The 13002-nt window shown below is 42.2% G+C and overlaps 1 protein-coding gene across 4 annotated transcripts in view; it reads left to right on the top strand.

Moving 5' to 3' along the window:
* Positions 1-13002, top strand: part of FTO (FTO alpha-ketoglutarate dependent dioxygenase) — a 416242-nt gene that overhangs the window by 68624 nt on the left and 334616 nt on the right. The gene's annotated exons all lie outside the window — the stretch shown is intronic.

The raw sequence follows: 13002 nt of genomic DNA, 5'->3' as shown, positions 1-13002 counted from the left end.
GTCAGACGAGGCAACTGCTTCCTGCCCCAGGGCCTTTGGACTTGCTGTTCCACCTTAGAACTTTCTTTCCCCAGATATCTACATGGCTGGTTCCCTCACTTCCTTGAGGTCTCTATTTCAGCATTACATTCTCAGGAGGCTTTCTCTGATCACACTAAAATAGCACTCTCCATCTCATTGCCTGATGGCCATCTCTGTTCCCTTTACCCTGTTTTATTTTTCCTGCTGTCCCTTACCATCATCTGATATAGTATGTATTTTCTTGTCTGTTTTTTGTCTACCTCCCTCTATGACAATGTGAACTCCAGGAGACAGACAGTGACTCTGCTTTTGTTCACTCCTATATCTGCAGCAATGTAGTCCAGGTCTCTTTTCACCAAACCATCAGCGTGAGAAGGGCAAGGATTTCGATGGCAGTGTTTTGGGAATACACTATATTTGTGTGGAGTATTCAATGTATCTTTCTGGTGCCACTTTAGAAATCAAGAGACCAGAAACAGTCTCTATGGGCAAGGTAATTTTGGGTCAGAGGGTGGAATGGAAGTCCACAAAGTTATTGTCAGATAATTCTTCCTGTAGATTGGTAAGTTTTCCTACCTTTTTAAAAAAGCATCTGCATTATGCTACTGTGGTATGCAGAGTATGCTAGTTTTCATATATGCCTTATGGGATCAAGGCCTTTGGTTTTATTGCATCTTAATTTACCACCCCTCTGCTATCTTTTCCTACTTTGGACGTTCTTGACGTTTAGTTTTGAAGAAGTTTTCTGCCAGAAGATGATGAGCAAAGCAAAATCTTTCTAGAAAGCAACTGATTGGTTTGGGGCTTTGGTTTGATTTTAGAGGAGTTTAAGTTGAAGCATACCTACTTTGTGGTTATTTAGAGATGCAGAGGTAGAGACAGAAGTAAAGAAAAGAATGTATTTATGTTTTAGATAACTAATGAGAACCTGCTGTATAGCATGGGCTTTCCTGGTGGCTCAGCTGGTAAAGAATCCGCCTGCAATGGGGGAGACCTGGGTTCGATCCCTGGGTTGGGAAGATCCCCTGGAGAAGGGAAAGGCTACCCACTCCAGTGTTCTGGCCTGGAGAATTCCACGGGGTCCCAAAGAGTCGGACACAACCGAGTGACTTTCACTTCACTGTATAGCACAGGGGAAAAAAGAAGGTACAAAAATAAAAAGAGTATAGGTATGTTTTAAAAAGCAGATATTTAGTTGGAGAGGCCCTCACCATTCCTGTTTCCTTTTCTTACTTCCAAGCTTAGGTGGAAGATATCGCCAGTTGCCCTAACTCTCTGCAGGTTAAGAAGCACATGTCACTAGATGGCGCTGAAGTGTCGTTTTTTCACATAACAGAGCCCTGGAACCCTTGCGTTATCTTGCTTCAGGCGACTGGCTTTCTAGGTGTCAGGGAAATTGTTTTATTGGTTGAGGGCATAGTGTAATATATTCATCTCCACCCTAGGCAGCTATTTAATGCCCTGAAACATGGCCCTCTTGTGGCCATGGCCTGTTAACTATGCTTATTTGGTGTAATAATTAGCAGAATTTCTCACTAACAGGCGTACTTACCAACACTTCACATCTTCCCGGTACGTGATGGATCGTACATTCTGGAGAAAAAAGTTGGGAAGGTCAAAGCTTAACCTCCTTCTATCAGGGCTACTTTCTGCACATTTGCTCAGAATCGGTTTATATTAACTTGCTTTTGAGCTTCTTCAAACCAGAGTTGTGAGTCAGGTAAACATATTTGAGCTTTTATGTAATAGCCCAGTGATGGTTTGTAAACACAACACTGTTAATTTTCCAACTCTTAGAATGATAGGAAAATAAATGAATAGCTGCCCAAATGGTTGGATGACACTTGCTACCCAGACTGTGTGTGTTGGAAGCATGTCCTAGGAACAGTGGGTCTGCCACAGACACCACATTTTAGGTTAAAATTGGAGAAGAAAATTACACACGGGATTTTAATTTTTTCCATGGTTGTAAGTTAGGCCCCATTGAATTCTCTGCGGTTTTACAAGCCCTCTTAGGCTCCTAATATTTCCACACCAACAATTTTAACATTCACTTTAGGACGTGGTTAGAGTTAACTGACAGAATGCCAAACAGGAGAAAATAGGTTTAAAGCAGGAAGTGCTTTAGTTGGACCTGTAACTTACCACCTCTCTGACCTTAGGCAGATTGTTTACCTTCTCTGTGCTTTGGTTCTCTCCTTTCTTAAAATTAAGATGATGATACCCTTTTCATATCCTGTGCCAGGTAAAATGAAGTGAGAACTCTTCAAAATGCCTTTACTTATTTTCAAAGCTCCAATAAATGTAAGATATTGTTTATAATTCATTAAGAAAGCTAAGAGGATTTTCCTTTATTGATTCAAAAGATGAGTTGTGGAAATTTTAGAGGCTGAATTAACATAGTCCCTGACTGCTGTCGGGGAGAGTCCCTGACTGTTTTAAAGCCACTCATCAAATACTTTCACTTAATTGTTCTGCCCTTATTTAAGCCCACTTGTGTGTCTGCATTTGGTTGCAGGAAATAGAAATTAGGTAAGATAGGGAAATGTGTTTTTATTTAGTCGCTAAGCTGTGTCCGACTCTTTGTGACCCTATAGACTGTAGCCTGCCAGGCTCCTCTGTCCGTGGGATTTCCCAGGCAAGAATATTGGGGTGGGTTGCCATTTCCTTCTCCAGGGGATCTTCCCGTCCCAGGGATAGAACCTGTGTCTCCTGCATTGGCAGGCGGGTTCTTTATCACTGAGCCAGTGGGGAAGCCCAAGACAGGGAAATAGATTCTTACAGAGTCATTGAGAGGACCAGAGAAATGGAAGCTGAGCCTCTGTAGGTGGGCTTCTGAAACAGACTGGCCTGCCAGGTGGACTGCTAATCCATCATACTCAAGAAGGCAAGGGATCAGGAAGCCATTACTAGCACTGTTTTAAGAACATACAAGCTATGGTTTCTATCCAGGAACAGAAAGGTACCACCATTACAACTGGCCTTGGATAACACCAAAGTTATTGGCCAGATCCTGAAATGTTGCTGCAGAAATCCTTTAATCTTTCCATAACTGTGTTGCCTATGGAAAAAGTTGGAACAGCAAGAGGATGGCCTCCATTGGACTTCTGCCTTCTACATTTCACATGGAGCCTTGTAATTGGTAGAACCATACCCTCACCCAGAACCCTAGCCATGAAGGGCTCTGGGAAATGTAGTTTTTAGCTTTCCATCCTCTGCAGCATTGGAAGACACCGTGATAGGATTGGAGGGCTGCTGAGTGCCAGTCCATCACACCCATACTCCCATCTCTCAGTATGTTTTAAATCTCTTATCTTTACCTCCAAATCAGTATTTCATTTATAGCCTAGCACAACAAGAAGCTTAGTAGACCTTCAGTAGATGGGCTGTTAATGACCTTGACTTCTTTATTTCTGTGTAAGATCTTCCCACCTGTTTTTACACTCTTGGTACTAGATTAGGTTCCAGATTTATCTACCTCGATGTAGCTTTTGATGCTTTTTCATTTCCATCACCATCTCCTTGTTCAAGCCCAGCCCTTGTCTGTCTGTGCTTCTCAGTCTCCTTATCTGCCCTCCTTTCCCTCAGCCTCTAGGCTTGGGTTCTTATAACTAGACCATATTATTAATAAATAGCTTAGTGTTTAAAAAACAAAACAGCAAATAAAATAGCACACTTCCATTGTGCTCCTGTCCTTCTCAAAAGCCTTTTTGGCCCCTCATGACGTGTGGGATAGACTCTAGACTACTTACCTGAACTTTGAGAATCTTCATAATCTGGGTAAAATCTAACATTCTAATGTCATCTTCCATTTCTGCCCGTTGAAATGGCATCTTAGCCAAAAGGTCCGATTACTGGTGTCTGAGAAGAGCCTTTCCTTTACTAATCTTTCAGCATTCTTACGCCTTACTACCTGTGTTTAATTTTCTACTTTCTTCTTCCCATTTTTTTCATGCCCTTGGTCATGTTGGTACGTATTTTTTTATTTTTATTTTGTCCTTTCTTCACACTTACACACCACTGTTTTATGCGGGCTTTTTTTTTTTTTCATTACCTGTATTGTTAGTTTTCTTTTGTGACCATGTATATGTTCTCTCTCTCTCTCTCTTTTTTTTTCCACGTAGACAGTATAAATATTTGTTATGGATTGATTGACTTGTTGATTCTTCATGGTTTAGACATTTACTTGCTTGGGACAGGGGGGTGGGGAAGGGTTAGTGTGGGGGCTGAAGCCATGTCTAGCCGTGTGATTTTGTCCTTTTGGTTTCTTGTGAAAGGACAAATTAACTATTTGCTTTGAGCAAGCTAATGCCGTGTTTTGTGGATTTAATGTTTGAAAAGGGCCCTTGGCTCAAAAGCCCTGGAGCTGAACTCCTTCCCCCTGTTTGCCAGGCTGGATGAGCTCCACGTCTGTCCTGCAGCATCGCAGTTTGCTTAAGAGGGGGTTGTGAAATAACGATGGAATTTGTCTGTGGTTTCTTGCCAGGGAGGAGGAGGAAGAAAGGACTTGGAGTAAATCAGACATGCAAATTAGCAAGGCCCATGGGCCTTAAGTAAATTGCACAATACAGTCCAAAGAAATTCAGTTTGTCTTCTTTTCTGTTTTTTGTTTGTGCAGGATGTGTGTGGAAAAGTGCAGCTATTCTATTTTTAAGCCTAAATTCTCAACTTATTGGCTTCAGGAGGCTTTTTCGACTTACACAGTTGACCCTCAGTATCTGTAGGGGGTTGGTTCCAGGGCCCCCTGCAGATACCAAAATCCAAGTCCTTTATATAAAATGGGGTAGGTTTTATATATAACCTACACACATCCTCCTATATACTTTAAATCCTCTGTAGATTACTTATAATACCTTATACAGCGTAAATGCTATGTAAATACTTGTTAAGTGAGTGAGCAAAAGTCGCTCAATTGTGACTGACTCTATACAGTCCATGGAATTCTCCAGGCCAGAATACTGGAGTGGGTAGCCATTTCCTTCTCCAGGGGATCTTTTCCAACCCAGGGATCGAACCTAGGTCTCCCACATTGCAGGAGGATTCTTTACCAGCTGAGCCACCAGGGAAGCCCTTGGCATGTGATAAATACAAATTTTGCTTTTTGGAACTATCTGGAATTTCCCCCCCCCCCCTGCCCCCCGAGTTTTTTTGATCTGTGATTGGTTGAATCCACAGATGCAGAACCCATAGGTACAGAGGGCTGACTCTACTGCTAAAAGTTATTGAGGACGCCCCCCCCCCCAAAGCTTCTGTATATATTGATATTATGTTAGGAACTAAAATTGAGAAATTTAGAAGTATTCATTAATTTTTGAAAAGATGTTTGCCAAATTGCAAAGTCTGACTAAGCATGTTTTGTGTGTCAGTTGTTTTCTCAAGTAAAAATGATGTTCTGTGAAAAAATTGGCTAGTTTCGTCCATAACTCAAATAATCAAACAAGGACTTTTCTTTGAAACAGCCATCTTACTTTGAAGTGCTTTAAGTAAACTTCTCATTTTGACACACAGAATACTAAAAAGACAGCTTACTTACTTACTTTCGAGATTTAATAAAGTTAATCATTTTTACTGCTTTATCAGGGGCATTCTCAAGTGAAACAAACTTTTTTCTTTTTTCTCTTTTTACTGGACTGCATGATGTAAAGAACACAGTGACTGATGGTGCATTTTTGTGCTTTTGGCTTGGTTTGTGCCCACAGTACCTGAAACATCACCCATCATTCTTTTGAACCATCGGTGCAATTGTCAACACAGTGAAAAAAGCAAATGATAGTATTATGAAAATAGTATTGATCTTGCAGATCTTTTGTTGAACCATTGTGCTAGAGCAATTAGGAAGACTGGAATGGTTAAAAAATTCAAAGAATGGAATGAGAGTTTTATGAGTTTTAACTTCAAGGCTGATTTCTTCTTCACTCTGGAGCTTTGCCTGAGTGAGGCAATGCAGAGAAGAAAATTTCTCTCCTCTTTTGTGCTTGCTCTCAGCTGAGGGTTTCATTCCTTGGGCTTGAGCTTTTTGAGTTTAGGAAGCACAGGGAGATTCTCTGTTTTTGGTAATTATTAATATTTACCTTAGGTCAGTTGATGGTGGTTTTTGTTATAAGAAAAGAATACGTAAGTGCTATTTTTGAGTTGAGTTCACCATAGGCCTGCCTGTTTGGGACATTTTTGAGGGATTCTCTAAAAAGAACATATTTTGGACAACATGTGAAAATTATTTCAGTCAGTTGGCCTCATTGACAAGCTTCTGATTGTTTTATTAGTTAGCTTGTTTGCCTCTTTTTTTTTTTTTTTATACTTGGAAGGTAATCTTTCTGTTTCTTGAATTGCTATCAGGCTGTCAGATCTCCCAAGTAGTATCATCCCATCGCTGGGGTGAACGTAACCTGTACTTGAGACAGCAATGAACTGATCCTGTAAGAGAAGAATCCTAATTTTCCAGTTTCTTTCTTTTTTTTTTTTTTTTAACTTCTTGGGTGGTTGGGGCACATTATTGAGACAATTATTACATTTACTCAAGAGTTTGTCTTTTCTATTAAAAAAAAATTCCATCTAAGTGCCTCACGGTGAAGAGGAGGAGATTGTGTAACTGGAGTCTCCTCTTAACTGGTCTTTATTGTTGAAGAAGACTGGCCCCTTTGTGTCTCAGCTTGGCACACAGGAACGGTTTTAATTTAACAGTCCAGCTCCTTTAATAGATCAATTCTCCATTGTGTTTTGAACTTGTTGCATTCCCAGGGTACTCTCCGAGCTATGGGCTTCTTTGGAGAAATTGGGGCGGGGGGGGAGGTGTCAGGGAGGCTGAGTCATTTGGGGTATGATTTATGGTTTAAGCCCAAGCCTCTTTCCTTACTGTTAGACAGGGAAGGTAATTAACATATGTAAATAGCTGCTGTGTGTCAGACACTCTACTAGATATTCTGCTCATCCTCATCTAATCCTCATGGCATGTCTCTGATGCATCCGGAGCCTGTACACTTTCTCCTACCTCTGTTACTTCAAGTCATCGTTTCTGGTTTTTTTTTTTTTTTTTTTTTTAATTTATTTATTTGCCTGTACTGGGTCTTAGTTGCAGCATGTGGGATCTAGTCCCCTGACCGGGGATCAAACCCCGGCCCCCTGCATTGGGAGCGTGGAGTCTCAGTCACTGGACCACCAGGGAAGTCCCCATCATTTATCTCTTGATTGGACTTGCTTACCCCCAAATTGGTCTCCCCACTTAAACTTAAAAAAAAAATTTTTTTTAAATTTTAATTTATTTGGCTGCTTTGGGTCTTAGTTGCAGCATGCAGGATCTTTTGTTGTGCCTCCCAGGCTCTTTGTTGCTGTGTATGGGCTTCTGTCTAGTTGTAGCATGCAGGCTCTAGAGCAGGCAGTAGTAGTTGCATTGCACCGGCTTAGTTGCCCTGATTCTAGTAACTAACACCCCGCTCCCCCACCCCCAGCCCAGGGATGAACTCACCTCCTCTGCATGGGAAGACAGATTTTTAAAACCCCTGGACCACCAAGGAAGCCCCTGTTCACTTCAACTTTGCACAGCCCTCTGCTTATCATAGTTCATTTCCTACACATCAGTTGGTCTCAGACTTTAAAAATGTACATCGAGTTGTGTCCCCTCTCTACTTAAAGCCCCTCCGTGATTGTTTGGCACACAGAGTGAAATCCTGTGTTCTGGCTGATCACGCTCCACGTGATTGGGCTTCTGCCCACTCCCCAGACTTGTCCACTGTGCTGAGAACTGCTGGGCTTCTTTCTGTCCCAGGCTGGTCTGCCTCAGGGCATTTGTACCAGCTGTTCTTCCTGCCTGGAACTCTCCCTTTAGATCTTTACTGTGAGCCTGGCTGCTGCTTCTTGTGATTTGTATCTTACCTCAAATGACACCTGCTCAGTGTAGCCTCTCTGGCCAGTCAAGCTGCAGCAGTCTTCCTCTGTTTGTGTCATTCATTTTATTTGTGTTAATTTACCTGGTGCAGGTGATGAGCGAGGTTCTACTGTCAGATGGTCTGGGTTTCCATCTTGGTCGGCCCTGCCCCTCACCAGCTGTGTGACTTTGGGCAAGTTACTTAACCTTTTGGGCCTTTAGTTTTCTCCTCCAGAAAATGGATATCATAATTTTATGTTGCTCCATTATGAGAATACAATAAATCAAGACTTATAATAGTTTCTGACACATTGTATACATTCAAGAACCATTGTTGTTGTTCAGTTGCTAAATTGTGTCTGACTCTTTGTGACCCCATGGACTGCAGCACTCCAGGCTTCCGTGTCCTTCACTGTATCCTGGAGCTTTTTCAAGCTCATGTCCATTGAGTCAGGGATGCCATCCAACCATCTCATCCTCTGTTGCCCCCTTCTCCCTTTTTTTTTTTTTAATTAATTTATTTTTTAATTGAAGGCTAATTCTGTCAAACATCAACATGAATCAGCCATAGCCCTCTTCTCCTGCCTTCAATCTTTCCCAGCATCAAGGTCTTTTCCAGTGAGTCGGCTTTTCGCATCATGTGGCCAAAGGAAGCCCCATAAACACAATGAAAAGGCAAGAACCATTAGCTATGATTTTATTAATGTGATCTCTTGTTGCTGTTGTCGTTTAGTTGCTGTCATGTCTGACTCTTTGTGACCCCGTGGACTGGAGCCAGACAGGCTTCTCTGTCCATGGGATTTCCCAGGCAAGAATATTTAAGTGAGTTGCCATTTCTTCTCTGGAGGATCTTCCTGACCCAGGGTTTGAACCCATGTCTCCTGTGGCTTCTGCATTGGCAGGCAGATTCTGTACCACTGCACCACCTGAGAAGCCCCATTAATGTGATCAGTGTTATGAAAATTATTTTATATTTTTTTACTTATTTATTTGGCTATTTTAGTCTTACACTGAGCGTATACGCTTTATGAAGAAAGGAACTTTAGCTCTTACATTAAAAAATGTACCCCTAGGGCCTGGAACAGTGGCACAAATCGGCACTCACTAAAAATCTGTTGATTTTTAAAATCTGAAAATCCTTATCCCTATTTTCCTTTTTTAAAAATGTTTATTTGTTTGACTTCATTGGGTCTTAGTTGTGGCATGTAGGATCTTTGTTGCATCATGCAGGATCTTTCATTGCTGTGCACAGCCTGTTCAGTTGTGGCTTGTGGGCTCAGTTGTTGTGGCATGTTGCGGCTTAGTTGCTCCAGGCACGTGGGATCTTAGTTCCCTGACTAGGGATCGAACCCGTGTCCCCTGTATCGCAAGGTAGATTCTTAACCACTGGACCATCAGGGAAGTCCCTTTTCCTATTTTACAAATTGTATAATCAGGGTTCTTCCAGGTAAAATAACTTACACAAGGTTACACAGTTTCTAAACAGCAGTCCTAGGTTTGAGGCTAACTCCAGGTTCCAAGGGCTTCCCAGGTGGCTCAGTGGTAAAGAATCCACCTGCCAATGCAGGAGATGAAGGAGACATGGGTTTGATCTCTGGGTCGGGAAGGTCCTCTGGAGAAGGAAATGGCAACCCACTCTGGTCCATTACACAAAAATACAGAAGTGTATATTTCTTTCCTCCAAAGTGTGTCATGTTCAACACATGATTTTCAGGTTGCCTTTTTATATAAATGCATTCTGATATTTCTCATGAAATGAATACAACCATTTCTGTGAATATGAAGGGTCAAGGCCAAAAGTTAAACTCAGAGGGAAGTTCAGAAAGTGAGATGTATGCAAACCCACCGAATTCAAGTGGTGGGGAGAAGTTACCCAAATCCTGTCTTGGGGATGTGTAAGACAGTGACCAGGATTGGACTGCCTGGGGAAATTCATGTGCTTTGACTCCTTCAGGGAAAAAAAATCTCTAAAGTCATAAACCCCTATTTTGGGCTCTTGTACTTCTGTCATCTTAGTCTGGTGAAGTGGAGACAGAAGTTGAGAAATGGCTGTATTGGCATCTGTAGCTTCTAGGAAATAGTGGACTTGACTCTGATTTTGCCCCTGACAGCATATGACAATGGTCCTTGGTCCATGGGGCTTCGCTGACTCATTCTGTTAAGCAGCCTTTTTCTGATTTTTTTTGTTTGTTTGTTTGTTTAATTTTTGGTAAGCTATGCAAATAGTGTGAGAGTGCATGACACGCAGGGAAAAATACAGACTTTGGAGATGGGCAGATCAAGGTTCACATTTCTGCTCGGCCACTTCTAGGCTGCCTCTTGGCACGTTAACTTCCCTAAACCTCTGTTTCTTTGTTTATATAATGGGGATTCGCACGACAAGTCAAAGAGAGACCCTCCCTCAAGCATCTTGTGTCATGTCTCCAATTTGGATCATCAGCCCTTTTGAGAATTTAATAAAAGCTATGGATTCTCTCCTTAGAAATGTGCCCATACACCCCAAATTTGGCATTTAATTTCATGGGGTTCATGGAGCCTTTGAAACCCTGGTTAAGCATCTCTGCACTGGGATCAGGGTCCTTATGGTTATGGGAAGAGCCTGTGTGTGTGTGTGTGTTTTCCTTAGGAACTGTACCAATGCTTCCTGCAGCTTCTTATTAATGTTTGTTGAATGAGGGAATTCAACTAATTTCTGGATTCCTTAATCACCTTGAACTTGGTATTTGGTTTCCTTCGCCCTCAGGCCGTGACAGTGCCAACTTCATAACTTTGTCCAGGCATGCCAGTAGTTATTGCACTGTGGCAATAAATACCCGAGGCTGTGGTTTTGCCTTAGGTAAACCGTAGAGGTGGGCTCAGGAAACACTTGGAAAATATTTGGTTTATAATAGCACGTAAATGTCACGAGCCAGCCCTTGTGGGATGGTACCTGAAAGTATTTGGACACTAGATTGGGCCTGACCATCACAGTATGTGAAATTTTGCTCGTACATCTTTACTAGTGGAAAATATTAATAAAATCCTAGGGCCAGGAAGTCTTAGAGACAATTTCCTCTAATTTCTCCTGATGGGTTGAATGATTTGTCCAAGGTCACTCAACTGGTGTGGTGGCAGAAGTCAGGGCATGTAACTCTCCATTTAAATTCCCCCTCTAGGACTTCCCTGGGGGTACAGTGAATAGGAATCCACCTGCCAATGTGGGGGACACAGGTTTGATCCCTGGTCCGGGAAGATCCCACATACCGTGGAGCACCTGGGCCCGTGCCACACGACTGAGCCCACGCTCGAGAGCCCATGTGCTGCAACTACTGAACCCTGTGTGCCTGGAGCCCGTGCTCTAGAAGAGAAGCCCCCACGATGAGAAGCCCGTGCACCCCAACTAGAGAGGAGCCCCTGCTCTCCGCAATTAGAAAAAGCCCATGCACAGCAACAAAGCCCAGCACAGCCAAAGATAAAAATTAAGTTTTAAAAAAAATGTATAAATTCCTCCTCTACCCCTCATCAAGTGGGTATTCTTCACCTTCTCTGAAACTAGTACTTACCATTGACTTCTATGTGGTTTAAACAACCTTTGAGATTAAATGCAGCCATGTTAATGCTGAATAACAGCATTATGTGAAATTGGCTTATTTGTGAATGTTTATTTCCCTCCTGCTACCCCAGATGTCAACCCCACATGCATAGGAATCTTCTCTATTTAATTCAATATCTTTAGAGCCTTATATACATATTAGATATGTAATAAAAAGAATTTTTTTTTGACCATCCGCACAGCTTGTGGGATCTTAGTTCACTGACCAGGGATTAAACCTGTGTCCTCTGCAGTGGAATCAGGGAACATGTGGACTGCCAAGGAAGTCCAAAATTTTGGTTGAATGAACAAATGAGGAGTTTCTCTGATTGATAGTCCTTTGAATCATATCAAAAGAGTTGGGATTTCACCTCATTTTCAACAGTAATTTAGCAAACATTGACTGAACCTACTGTGTATCAGACACTATATCAGGCACAGAAATGAATGAGATATGGTGACTAGCTTCAAGAAGTTATAATCTAAATACAGAAATAACAAAGTCAAGAAGAGCAGACCAAATTTGGCTGGCAGTTTTGTTTTTTTTTTTCCTTTTCCTAATACAGTTTGAATGCATGCTCCATTATTTCCTGTGTCTTTTATTGACCTGCTTTGCTCATTAAACTGCCTGGCTTCTGATGGCATTTGAGTTCAGATTTTAGGTTCTGTTGATCGGTGGTTTCTAAGTATGGTCGATCATCACTTTATCTCAGAAACAATACACACACATGGGTGTACGTGTGTGTGCTAAGGTGCTTCAGTCGTGTCTATTTGCAACTCTGGACCATATTCCACCAGGGTCCTCTGTCCACAGGGATTCTCCAGGCAAGAATACTAGAGTGGGTTGCCATGCCCTCCTCCAGGGGTTCTTCGCGACTCAGGGATCAAACCCGCATCTCTTACGTCTCCTTCATTGGCCGGTGGGTTCTTTACCACCAGTGCCACCTGGGAAGCCCACACACATGGGCAGCCAGATGCTGTCCCTGGAGATTTGGCATCAGTAGGCTGGGCTGGGACCTGGGAGCCTGTACAGAAAAGCAGTACCTCCCTAGACAGTTCAAATGAGCAGACAGTATAGCTAGATACCTATGCTTTACAGGTAAATTGAACATGAGTCCTTGTCTTAGAACCTGGACCTGCTATCCTGTAGTAATCACATTTCCTCTTCCTCAGAGATTTTTTTTCTTCTCTCTCTTTTTAAAATAATTTTTAATTGGAGGATAATTGCTTAAAGTGTTGTGTTGCCTTCTTCCGTACAACGATGTGAATCAGCTGTAAGCATACATATATCCCTTCCCTCCCGCCTCTTACCCCATCGCATCCCTCTAGGTTGTCACAAAGCACTGGTTGAACTCCCTGTTCCTCAAATATTGTATGTTCTTTTCAGTACATGTTTCTGTTCCAGGGAGCTCTAGAACAGTTAAATCGTGTATTTTCTGTCTGTGCACTTAACTCTAAAAACTCCTTGAAATCATGTAGACCACTGAATGCAGACATCAAACGAATAACCTCTGAACTGGTCAGAGCCCCATTTGACTCTTGATGTGTC

The sequence above is a fragment of the Giraffa tippelskirchi genome, chromosome 7, assembly GCF_054371585.1.
Source record: "Giraffa tippelskirchi isolate mGirTip1 chromosome 7, T2T-mGirTip1v1.2.pri, whole genome shotgun sequence".
NCBI lineage: Eukaryota > Metazoa > Chordata > Mammalia > Artiodactyla > Giraffidae > Giraffa > Giraffa tippelskirchi.
Note: the sequence above shows the minus strand (reverse complement) of the source record. Positions and strands in the feature narration are given on the sequence as shown.